We start from the raw sequence: 13,515 nt of genomic DNA, 5'->3' as shown, positions 1-13,515 counted from the left end.
CAGATAAAAGTGGCCTTTGGTGGTTTTTTTTTCCCGCTTATGACTCAGAAAAAGGGCTAATTTCCCCAATTTTTGATACAAGAACAGACTTGTGACAGATTGCATTCAATTGTCTAATACAGCCACTTCTGTTATAATCATGTGCACAGAGAATGCAGCACTCTGGAAACCAAACTGCTCATGGCAGGCCCACCCAAGATGAGACGCTAGGCTGCTCTATCCCGACTGCTGGTGAGTCCACAGCTCTGCTCCTAGCCCGCGGCTCAGAGTGGCCTGTGATGAGTATCTTTGTCTAGCTGCATTAGCTTCCCATGATCTTTGGCTAAGATATGAGAACCCAGGTCTGCACACATCTTCATTTATCTCAGCATTTAAAGACTTGGAACCATCTTCCTCGACCACAAAGCTGTAACAGCAGGCTGCAGGTAGCAATTGCAGCTTTAGATCTTGAGAGAGCAGCGCTTACACAGACTTCTGTTGAAAATTCACCTCACCCATCATTAGGAAAGGCAACCTGGTGAAAGAACCTTCCAAGCCAACACACCTGTCACTCTGACACCGCGATGACCTCGAGTTGCCTTCAGCGGGCTCTGGAATGCTGTGCTTCAATTGCAATCATCATTGTCCCCAAGCTTCCTCGGAGGAGGTGTCAGTCACAAAGGGAATGATTCTGTCCTTTAGGCTTAATGCCAATTGCCAGTCGGAAATGGGGGCAGAGATTGCAAAAAGGGAAGCATTTCAAGAAGGATTAAGCAGAGTTTAAGTAACTTTCATGCTAAGACAAACCGCTGATTGAGACAAGCAATGTTTTCTTCAACACTCCATTGATCCGTTTAAGCCAAGGTCTCCTGTAAACTCCAGGGTTCTGCAGGCTGAACACACCAACATATCAACAACTCAAAGGCCTGCAACAGCCTGCCTTTTCTACATCTCCACGTAATTCTTATTAAGGGAGCTGCAATTCACTTTTTCCCAGGAACCTGGGATCCTTTCCTATTCCTATATCTGCTTCATCATCTCCTTGTAATTACTTATCAGTAAGCCTGGCCAGTCAGTCTCCAGTGACTAGGGAGATATCCACATGGGCTTGTCGATGAGCCAAGCAATACACCTATCAAATGCTGCATATGGAATGTAAGAGCTAAAGCAGGTTCATCTGCCTCATGGTGTCCTTAATTCCCTCCAGGTTTGTGCCAAGGAGTGAGCATCAAGGCAGGCCACACAGAGTAAAAACAATGATCCCAGATTTCGGGATGTTCTTCCATCCATAGTATTTGACTAGTGGAGAGCCCAAGATAGCAATTCAGTGCTTACCACGTTACAACGTGTGTGCTGATTCCCAAACACACGCTTCAGTCACGTTTTCCCACTGCAGCATCAGATGTACTAAGGTTCGCTTCCACAGAGAAGTACATGACACACACAGTACCAGTGCCATCAATTCTGGATTAAGAACTCTGGCGTTATCATTCCTACCCCTGGCATAGCCACTGCTCTCCTACAACCTCTCAACTCTTGTCTTCGGCCTCAGTGCCCTGAAACGCATCATTCAGGATGCTCTCCAGCATCCTCCCAAAATGCTGATGCAAAGCCACACAAGTGTCTCAGTCCTTGGGACTGATGAGCTACAGGCACTGACCTGCCCACTGTGTAGAGAAGGATGTGCTTGGGATGGAAACTAGCAGTCTGCACTGAGTGCACATCTCTTCATAAATAACCTCCAAATACTCACCCAACTTCTTGGGCAAGTTCCAGCATTTTCCAGCAATACGCCAGCAACATGAACCTAATGTACTTAAATATGATCAGGATGGTGAGAGTAGGTGATGGACCGACAGAATCAGGCAGAGGGCAGCATGCATGCACAAATGATAGCGATGGAACCCTCTCTCATCTACCTCCATCTGCTGTAATGACCCTAAACTTCCCCTCAGGTAGGAACAAGTGGGTCAATGCAAAAAGGAAACCAATGAGAGAAATCCAGATCAAACCTTAATTAAAATATCCATGCTTCATATCCCTTTCTTGCCATTATGTATTACGCCTTTAAAACTTAGTTCGATACTCTCTCCTGCATAAAGTCCTCCCACTCCCTAGTGACTTGATGACTCTCTCCTCTGCATTAAAATCACACTTGTAAACACTTAGTTATCACACAATTATCCGTGCCATGTCCCAACCACTTGTCTACAAGTCACACAAGTACAGTTTTTCCTACATGCAATGGTTTCTGCTACTGTCAGAAAACAGCTCAACTTAAATAGTTCATGGGGAAATAAAGAGGTTCATCTCTCTTACAGTTGTGGAGACTAAAATGTGCTAAAATACAAAGTTGGATCTGGCAAGGAGCCACTGACTGGGTCATCTCATGGTAATACCATCACCGCAGAAGTCAGCGTCAGAGAGAGAAATAACATCAGGAGAAAGGAAGGCAGAAGACCAAGGGCCAGCTGATGATAACCCCCTAGAACACTCAGCTGCCACAAGAAATGCCTGACTTCCTTGCCGGCACCTCCAGGACTCTGGCCAGTTTTCACTGGGCATCACATCTGTAAGTCCTAGCACCTTTCAACATTTCCACGTTGGAAACTAAGCTCCCAGGACAAGAGCCCCTTGGAGAAAAACCATGCAGAAATCACAGTAAGACACTCTAGCTACAATAACACCAGATGGGGTTGTTGTTAGGGCAACATAGCACCATGCGTCAGCTATGTCATGAGTCCAACACACTTCATGCTTTAGCCATGACCACACAGGACGTTGTAAGTTTGGCTTTGCTAGGACTCACTTTATTCCAGATAAGACACTATCACTGAACCTAAATAATGAGAAGCATGCTTCTATTTCCACATTATTACAACCCTGCCTTCTTAATTAGTATTCCCTGAACCTGCTTTTACCTTCCTTTTTGACTCAGAGAGAGGTCAGAGGTCTGTTGAAGCATGGTGTCATCTTCCTTGACATCTCCCGGAATCGTTCTTGCTGTCTTTGCCACAACGCACAGTTCTCTTTTGTCAGTGAACCTGACCCAGGGAGACCCCACCTGCAGTCTGCAATATGTCGCCGTGTTCTACTGCAGAATCTAGGGTTCTGATGAACACTAACATCTCCTATGAAGCACAGACTGTAGAAAGGTGAGGGGACCGCCCCACTGACAAACTACACAGCCATGTGATGCACATCTTTTTTGTTCAAGGATTTAACAAGGGAAAATAAAGCTACTCTTCAGCCTCAAATGTCCCAGTCTATCCTGAAAGTGAAAAGTCCTTCAGAGGAACAAAGCCTGGAAGTAAACGTGATGATCCTGGATGCTGTGATAGGTCAATGGAGAGACTCACATTCGCCTATACACACACACACACACACACAAACACACACACACGCACCTCTGGGTGGGTGTGTATGGAAAAAGGAGAAATTAGCCAGCATTAAGCACTGGTCCCAGCGGCTCCACTTGCAATCCAGCGTCCTGCTGATGTGCTGGGGGAAGGGAGTGCAGTAATGCCTGATCCCCAGGCACTCTTGCTCTTGACACATGGATGGAAGACCCTGACCAGCTCCTGGTTCACAGCTTCAGTCTGGCCCAACCACGGCTTCTGCAACAAATTAAGGAGTGAATCATGGAGACATCTCTCCCTCCTTCTCTGTCTCTTCTGCTTTTCAAACAAATAAATCCTGAAAGGTAAATAAGGCCAGATTCAAAATTTTCCATACATAGTTAAAACCACCTGACAAAATGTTTTCCAAAGTCCTACAAGTCCTACAAGCTTTGCAAAGTCCTGCCTTTTCTGAGTTAAGTTTGTGTGCGTTCCAGCTGTCTCGCAGTAAGTCCATCGGCACCATCACCACATCACTTGCTCCTGTTTGAGGAGCCACGTGTTAGCGAGAGGCAGCAGGTGTGGGCAGGGCTCAAGGCCAGTGGCCAGCAGTCAGCCCAGTCCGCAGCTCCCTTGCCAGAGCAAACAGCAAAATATTCCTTCAATTCATTAAACATTACTGGAAATTAGCGTTTTAACATCAGAAGAGACATTTGCTTCATGATCTGTTGCACAGTTTCTATGAGACATTTAGGCTTATTACGTTTTCTTAATTCCTGTGAAATTGACTCACATTTTAAGCAGCCAAATACTCAAATGTTTCTCTGTAGATCTTTTCCAATACGAAACAAAAGGCCACTTTATTGCCTAGCAAACATATTCTAATCCTCACCCCAGCATATTACAAATAAACATCATGACACAGCATGCTAGAAATAATTTGCTCTTTGTAAAATAAAAACATTCACTAATAATTTTGTGCATGATTTTGGTTAGATTGAAGTTCCCTAACAGGAATTAATCTATGAGATATTTTTATCTTGAAATAAAAATTAAGCCATCTTGTAAATGACAAATGCTACCATTTCTTATTACCACATTTAAGAACACTGGTAGGGCCCGGCAGCGTGGCCTAGCAGCTAAAGTCCTCACCTTGAACGTGCCGGGATCCCATATGGGCGCCGGTTCTAATTCCAGCAGCTCCACTTCCCATCCAGCTCCCTGCTTGTGGCCTGGGAAGGCAGTCTAGGACCGCCCAAAGCTTTGGGACCCTGCACCCATGTGGGAGACCTGGAGGAGGTTCCAGGTTCCCAGCTTCAGATCGGCGCAGTACCGGCCGTTGCGGCTCACTTGGGGAGTGAATCATCGGATGGAAGATCTTCCTCTCTGCCTCTCCTCCTCTCTGTATATCCGCCTTTCCAATAAAAATGAATAAATCTTAAAAAAAAAAAAACCACTGGTAGTGGACCCAGCATGGTAGCCTAATGGCTAAAGTCCTCACCTTGCATGTGCCTGGATCGCATATGGGCACCAGCTGTAATCCTGGCAGCCCTGCTTCCCATCCAGCTCCCTGCTTGTGGCTTGGAAAAAGAGTCAAGGATGGCCCAAAGCTTTGTGAACCTGCACCCATGTGGGAGACCCTGAAGAGGCTCTGGGCTCCTGGCTTCGGATTGGCTCAGCTCTGACTTGGAGAGTGAATCAGCAGACAGATCTTCCTCTCTATCTCTCCTCCTCTCTGTATGTCTAACTTTCCAATAAAAAAAATTAAGAAAAAATATTTTAAAATATTCTTAAAAATGATTCAGTCAAATTTCGCACTTGTCTTAGTGAGTTGCATTTAAGGGTATAAGTATAGTAACTGTGTAGTAGAGACTGTCATATCCAGATGTGAAGAGACAATGCAGTATGTATCTCTACTTCCAGATCAAAGATGGACTCCCAATGAAAACGTTGAATGTATCTTGACAATCGGATGCTGGACTCATTGCATTCGTCCATGTCTATAACATCAGGATATACTTACATAGCAGAATGATGGACTTAAGACTCATTGTGAAGGACTCTACTGCTGTAATGACGTAGGGGAAGTTAGTAGGAGGGGAGGAATTAGGGAGAGGGGAAGGGAAATCCCAGAGCCTATGGAACTGTATCAAGGAATAATATAATCAATTAATTTTAAAAAAATAAAATAAAATAAATTGTTAATCAGTAAAACTGCCCTGCAACCACTGCTCAGGAGAGGAGTTCTCTTCAATCATGCACAGAGAATACGAGCCAACACGGAGGAGAACCTGGTAATGTCATTCACTTTCCATTACGATACACACTCTTTGCATTTTATCACCTGTTTCTGTATGCTGACAACGTATTACAGTACTTGTAGTCCATCTGCTTTGCTTCCAGACTGTGTATCTTTATAATCTCAGAGCTTTGCTCTTCAAAGTAGAGTCCATAAACCGAAGGACCAGCATAATTCAGATGTGTCTCAGGAGGTAGGGTGTTGGATCAGAGCTGCCCACTGGCAAACCCTGTGCGATTCCCACCAGAGGCAGAGCAGCACCATGCACACTCAGCGCCCCAGCTCTGGCACCCAAGGCCACCCCGTGTGACCAGCTCAGGCCATGTGAAAGTTCAGTACAGAGTCTGCACACTTGTGCAAATGAACCACTAAACTGTAAAACAAAGTCAAGCAATTTTACAGAGAATGAGGCATCTTCTCATCCCACCTGTCATCAACAGCATTGGACATTTTCCTTCAGTCAACATTATCAAACACTCGGATTGCCATGAGAGACACAGGGAAGCAAAAAACCCAGACTGCGCTCACAGCCCCTAGACAGATTATGCTGCGGTGAGGAGACAGAGCTCCATAGCTGGTGTTTGCAATAAAAGAAATGTAGAATCACAACCAATGAGAGGCTACAAAGTTAGTCTGAAGTAGCCGTCATTTCAGCATTTCCCTCCACACCTCCTGGCAGACAAAGATTATTATGGAAAGATCACAAAGAGAAAGAAATAATAATTAAAAAGTTGTTATCAGACTAGCACATGGAGATCAGCATGCAAGAAGAGGTCAACTGTGCACCCAAAGGTCTCAGCCTCCAGCTGGGACAGAATGGGGGTGGGACGATGTGTCATCTCAGGAAGACAAGAAGCGCCTTCCAGAGGGGGAACAACAAAGAAAGGAGGCAGTGGGCCTAAGAAGTGCAGGGTGCCACTTCCATGGCACACCTGGCAGGTGACGCAGAGCCTGGTCACGGCCTGCAGAACAGCAGAGGCACTGAGGTCCTGTTGCTGCTGGGTTGATAGTCTGCTTTTCAGTGGTCCAGTAGAAACACCCACCACCGAAACAAGAGGCTAGATCACTCTCCCAGAGTGGTGGACCATGCCAGTTGCATTCAAAGAGCCCAAAACCAGATGGAATTGAGCAACCTGCAAGTTATCCTGTGAGCTGGACATAGAACAACCCAGTTACGTGGACACTGCCTTGATGAATCTCAGATCCAGCAAACGGGCTCAAGAAAACAAAGCTACTTGCTCAGTAATGCACAGAAATACAGTAAGTGCCAGGTCTTGGGTCTGATTCTTCAACCATGCTTTAAACCTCTGTGATATAGAAGTCATAACAGAGACATGTGTTATTATTCCAACACTGTCATGCAGAGGGCTCACCTGATTTTGATGTATGAAGACAGGAAGAATGTGGAAGAAGAGGTGAAGTCAGTGAGACATCCTCAGGTGAGGACGGGTGTTGCCAAGACAAAGGCAGAGCATTCAAACAACATCTAGGCAAGCTTCAGGGTGACGTTCCGGCACCTGGGGCCAGGGACAAAAGCTACTGAGTGCTGATGGTGACTTCAGCTAAGCGCTACAAGCAGAGAGAGGAGGGATAGGACCCATAGCACACTAACCAAGGTGACCACCACCCGCGTTCAGAATGAGACCTGGCAGTCTGTGCTGCCATTTTCTGTGTTGTGATCTGCTCCTTTCCCCCACGCGCAGTCTCTTTGCTCAGTTCACCGCAGACCTCAGAGGTCCCGCCTCCATTCCCCCGTGTCTGTGAATCTCAGGTTCTCACTCTATTTCATCTTCTTCACACTCAGGGTTTCTTCCAATGCTGAGTGACAGTGAAAACGTGCTAGAATGGTGACTGCTCCATGAATAAGGAAGGACAGAATGGACAGAAGGATCCTGCACTAGGACTTCTGGGTACTCTGATAATTACCAACACCCGGCACCACCCCCAAATATCTAACTCAACTGACTGCAATTGAGACACCAGCACTGAGAAAGGCATGAAACCTCCCTCAGGAGAGTCTATCATGCAAGCAAAGGTGAAAGTAACTATTCTAACAACTGGCATAGTGGCATACAAGCAAATCCTGCACCTTCAAGTGCTGGCATCCCACGTGGGCACTAGTTCATTTCTGATACAGCTCTATGCTTATAGCATGGGGAAGCAGCACAGGATGACCCAAATCCTTGGGCCCTGGAGGAAGCTCCTGACTCCCAGCTTCAGAGCAGCCCAACTTTGGTAATGTGGCCATTTTGGGAGTGATGGAAGACCCTTCTCCCTGTCTTTCTTTCTATAAAAATCTGCCTCTCAAATAAAAATAAAATAAAATAAAGCAATGCTCTAAGGTTGTCTATAGGGAAGGACTCTTGGTGTTATCTTTGTTTATTCTATCATATGACAAAAAAACTTTAAAATCTGGTTAAGGCGGTGATTGAAGAGGCGAGAAAAAAGGGATCATGGAAATAAATAACCCATCTCCAAGGAAGGAGAGGACTAGGGCAGAGTAAAACAGGAAACCCCTTCCTGTGGGACCCTGCCCTACCCTTTAAGTAAAACACCACTTTCCTGTTGTAAGGGAAGACACACAGGCACTTGACTGTGAGGAGCTGGGGAAAGAACCTGGGAAGTTAGTTTAAAAACCATGAGTCCCAATTTCAACCCAAACTGAACCCTTGCTTATTCAGGTCCCCCAAATGTCAGAGGAAACCAGCTTGTTTCTAGTCACCCTTCCTCTTAGACCACAAAGCTAGACCCCTTACACCTGTTGCCAGTTTCCAGGTTGACTTCTCTTACAGGCTAATTTCACTCGCATTCCTTTTTGTTGCATGCCATTTCTTGCTTATTGTTTCTTTAATTGTCTATAGGATACAATTTTGATAAGTGATTTATCCTAAGTTTCACTCTGATTGGCTCTAATGTCAACCAGTGATGTCTGATAAAGAAGGAGAAGCTAGAAGCCAATCAAAGTGGACAAGCACGGAAGAAGATATTCAGGAGCCACAATTCAACACTCTGTACAAGTGCTCACTCTACCACATCCTTCACTACTCATTCTTCATGTTGTACAAAGAGCAAGTGACCATATGAAGTGTTATTCCTCCTCCAAACCTCTCACTAAACTATCTGGCCCTCCATCTGGGAGGCCTGGGGCAGAATAGATTGCCTGGATGGTCAGTTGGTTTTTAAAGGAGGAGAAGGAGGAAAGAATAGAGTGAGAAAGGAAAGGTGATCGAGACGAATATGTGACTCATCCCTAAGTTACTGGGGTTTGGTGTGGGCTAATGGCCACACCATGCACCTTACAAGCACCTGATCTCAAATTGTCTAATGATACTCACAAGTGGGAGAAGTCATCCAAACTTCTGGTTGTGAAAACAGATTCTGTGGGGACACTTTTCCAAGCACACAAACATCGATCTTTCTGATCCCCAAGACCATGCGTTGGAGGAACCGAATCTCATCTCCAGAATCATGGGGGAACTCAGGTCAGAGTGGCCGTTTTCTCCCATTTACACCCCGCATCACCTGCAGAACCTTCTGTAGGCTGACGGTCCATTGGTGGAAGCTAGGATTAGCATTATTGGTAAGTTCAATCACTGCTCCCACTGAATGATCTTGTAATACTGACCGTTCCTGCTTAAATACAGTAACCTTGTAGAAACAAGCTCTATCCACCCAACTGTCTTCTATACAATCTACACCCATGTCTTCTTGCTTGATCGTGTGGAGACAGGGGAATATCTGATAAATTCATTTTAATAAACCACCACACTTAAACAAAAATTGTAATTTATACTCTTACACAGTAGCAAAAAAACAAATTTTCTCTTACTACACTCCAGCACTTACCAACCTCTTATTATTTATGCATTCATTCTTTGTTGGATTTACACAGTGTCTCTTCCCTGAAGAGCTCAAGGTTCTACAAAAGAACTTTTAAGCAGCCAACATTCTTTCAACATAATGAGCCTGCCTCTGTCTCCCACACAAAGAAGGCAAGATACCACACACTTAGGTGGAAGAAGATCACTTTTCTTAAGCAAGTCGAGTCCAACATGTGAATGCTAAGCACACAAAGATGACCTTCACCACCTGGGACAAGAGGCAGGCGAAGGGCAGGATGAGGAGGGGCAGTGGTGTGGTGGGCTCTCCCTGGAAGACACCACGTCAAAGAGAAGCATCAACACTTCTTTCCTGGGCAGTGATTGATAGACTGTGTGTGCACAGGATGGGACATGGTGGAGAGATGTGAGTGGAAGGGAGAACAGGGGGCCTGGCACAGTAGCCTAGTGGCCAAAGCCCTCACCTTGCACGCGCCGGGATCCCATATGGGTGCCAGTTCATGTCCTGACAGCTCCACTTCCCTTCCAGCTCCATTCTTGTGGCCTGGGAAAGCAGCTGAGGATGGCCCAAGGCCTTGGAACCCTGCACCCACACAGGAGACGCAGAAAAAGCTCCGGGCTCCTGGCTCCTAGCTCTGGATCAGCGAAGCTCCAGTCTTTGCAGCCACTTGGGAAGTGAATTAGTGGATAAAAGATCCTCCTCTCTGTCTCTCCTCCTCTTTGTATCTCTGTATATCTGACTTTCCAATTTAAAAAATAAAATAAATATTTTTTAAAAAGGAAGGGAGATTAGAGCAGGGGCTGCAGAGGCACCGAGGGAAAGGGCAGTTCCTTTGTAAAGACCATCCACAGACAAGAGAAATGAGGCAAGTCAAGTCTGGCCTGTGAAGGTGTAATCAAGAAGGATGAGCTATGGAAACTTCTGGTCTTGACATCAACCTTCCAGTTTTCCATGTTTAAACACAGCCACCCAGGGCCAACCGGACAAGCTATGGCACACTGGCTCTCCACATGTATTTTTTCACACAAGCTATGTCAAACACACTGTGGTTGCACAGAAATGAATTAGACCATAGTCAAGTGGTTACCATGGTTCCCTGATTTCAAAAGAAGAATGTTACTAGTTTATGTGACTAAGTAAGAGGTTGGGCAACACAGGTACATAGGCCTGGATTTTCCCCATACTTTTCCACAGAGCACTGGGAAGCTAGATTCAGAAGAACAACACAGAGGCTAGAACTGAGACATAAAAGTTAAGCCATGCTGCTCCACCTCTGATCCAGTCTCCTGCCAATACACCTGGAAAAGCAGTGGAAGATGGCTTGCATTCTTGGGCCCCTGCTACCACGTGGGAGACCTGGAAAAAGTTCCTGGCTGGCCAACCCCGAGCACTAGCCTGCCCAATGTGGCTATTTTGGCAGTGAACCAGTGGATGGAAATCTCACTCTGTCTTTCCCTCTTAAACTCTGCCTTTTAAATAGAGAGAGAGAAGAGACAGAAACAGGAACTTCTGGGTCTCCCACATGAGGGCAGAGGCCCAAGGAAGTGGGCCATCCCCTCCTGCTTTCAGTGGCACATTAGTGGGGAGATGGATTAGAAGTGAAGCAGCCAGGACTGAAGGCAGTGCACACAAGAGATATCAGTGCCACAGGTGGAGGCCCACTGCGCACGGCACCAGGCCCATAAACAAACAAACAAAAAAGAACCCTTATTAATCAATGCAAAAACATTTAAAACAAAACTAGTACATAACTGTAGATACAATTGCACGTGAAAGTCTTTTTGAATTATCTCAGGAAGCAAACTCGGAGTTGGAAAGCATATGATGCCAAGATACATAAGGGGAATTATGGGGCGAGACCCTCAAGGAAACACTTGGAAACAAAAGAGTCACCACAGCCTTCTGGGATGTGGGCTCTTCTAATCTGTTTCTCAGAATTCAGAAAAAGTAATTTCCTTTCCAATTGCTATCCTAACAACGTTTAACCTGACCCCTGAAATAAAATTTGAACTCATATTTTTAGAATATCAATTTGACAGCATATCAACTTTTTAACCTTTCTAAGAACACATTATTTGCATGACCGGGTCATCAAATTGACCTTGTGCCCTGAATGGACATGTAGTAGATAACTGCTGATTCACACTTATAACTGACCATAGAGAGACTAAGAAATTAAGCTCTAGACCCTAGCTTTGGAAAACAACTTGCAAGTTTAGAAACTTCCCCAATTTCTTCATGCCTCAGTTTCAGTATCAGGGAAACAAGAGAGTAAGAGAATCCCTACGCCCATAAAACTGTCATGGAAAATAGTAAATACATAATATAAAAATAAATGAAAGAGTGTCTGGTGAGTTTGCAGCAAGATAATGCACATACAATTGGTAGAATGATTGGCTAATCATCCTGAACGGACATTAGCTCTTATCAGTATTACTATCATTGTAGATTCAGACTTTTCTCCCACCCAACACTGACAATCTAGCCAAATATGTGCCTCAACTTCCTTCTGTTGTAAGTGTTGTAGTTTTCTTCTCAGCGTCAGCAGACTTGACTGAGAGTCACTCATTCTATCAGCCCCAAATTAGGCTGCACTGGTCATCAGCTCCTGCCGGGAACAAGGTAGACGCCAATAAAATGGTCTGAGAAGCAGGGGTGTAGATTTGGTCCCTAGTGCATGCTACGCACATCTTTAAGTTGATGCATAAACAAATGTGTGGTCCACAAGGTCATGGGAAGGAACGCAATCTGCTAGTTCCATGGTGGTCCTTGTATGAGGACCATTTCCTGTGTGACGGGGAATACCGTGGGTGGCAGCTGCTGTATTGCTGATTGGAAACTGCTTGATGAATTACGCCTGCTTAGCATAAGAGAGAGGTGACTACATTTGAAGAGGGCCAGGTTGATCAGCAGAGTGATTTATACGTATAAAAATGGGATTTAGGATAAGAAGCTCCGGGACTGGGGTTACTTAGCCTGGAGTACACCAGAGACAGCGGCACAGCAGGGAAGGCCAGCTGTTCTTCCTCTGTAAAGACTGCTCCACAGAGCAAAATGCAGGAGGGGACGCGCTCCCATAAATTCACCAAGGAACTTTGTGTTTTTTAAACATACATTTGTATTATGACTTTGGGGGAACTTTCAGATTTAAACTACACTAGAGGATTACAGTTGGGGGGCAGAGGAAACCACAGTGGAAATAGCTATAATTAAGTATTTGAAAACACATATGTGAGTTTAAATTAAATCTAAGAATAAACAAAACACATAATATACAAGGAAACCTTTGTACCAAGAGCCCTTCGCAAGTTCATGGTGCACTTCCTATTTTCAGAATAATTATTTCAATTCAGATTTTTCAGATAGAATTCATTACAGGTTTTTTTCCCTCCATGACAATAAATGATTCTAGAACTTTAATGGTAAAAGTAATACACAAAATAATTTATAGCACAATTTAACATAATATTGATTTGGTAATGAAATATTCAGATTTAAGATTTGATGCTTTTGAATAATCATTTTTACTTTCATTTTGCTTTAATTTACATCATACCATGCCAGTGCATCACATTAGGACACTAAAACAAATGTATCATTTTATAGTTTTATTGCTTTGCAACTTAAAAACCATCTTTATGGATAACTCTGAGGATTTCTGAGAATTTGCCTGCAGAATGGAGTTAAGTTTTATTTGATCCCTCCTGAAAGCAGCTCTGCCCCCTCCCTGTCCACAAATGTTCCCGAAGCACCCTGTCTGATCCGGGGCACATCCCTAAACCCAGTGCCACTCGTTGCAGAGGCTTTGGCCCTGCCTGACAATGGGGGACTCTCCAGATAATCCCAGGGCAGTGTTGTGGGTGACAAGGGCCACACACACACATACCTGCCCTTCACAAGGGCACAGGTGACAAGCAACTGTGCCCAGGGGCAAAAGTAACATGGCAAAGCTTAAGCGACACGCAATAAACCGGGCACTCAAACCCTGAAGTAATGGCTTACAGAGCCAGCCTAGCTCCGTGGCTAAGATTGTGACTTTGATGACTCAGGCTGCCATAA

Source organism: Ochotona princeps, chromosome 10 (genome assembly GCF_030435755.1).
Source record: "Ochotona princeps isolate mOchPri1 chromosome 10, mOchPri1.hap1, whole genome shotgun sequence".
Lineage (NCBI taxonomy): Eukaryota > Metazoa > Chordata > Mammalia > Lagomorpha > Ochotonidae > Ochotona > Ochotona princeps.
The sequence above is the reverse complement of the archived record's forward strand: the minus strand, read 5'-3'. Positions refer to the sequence as shown.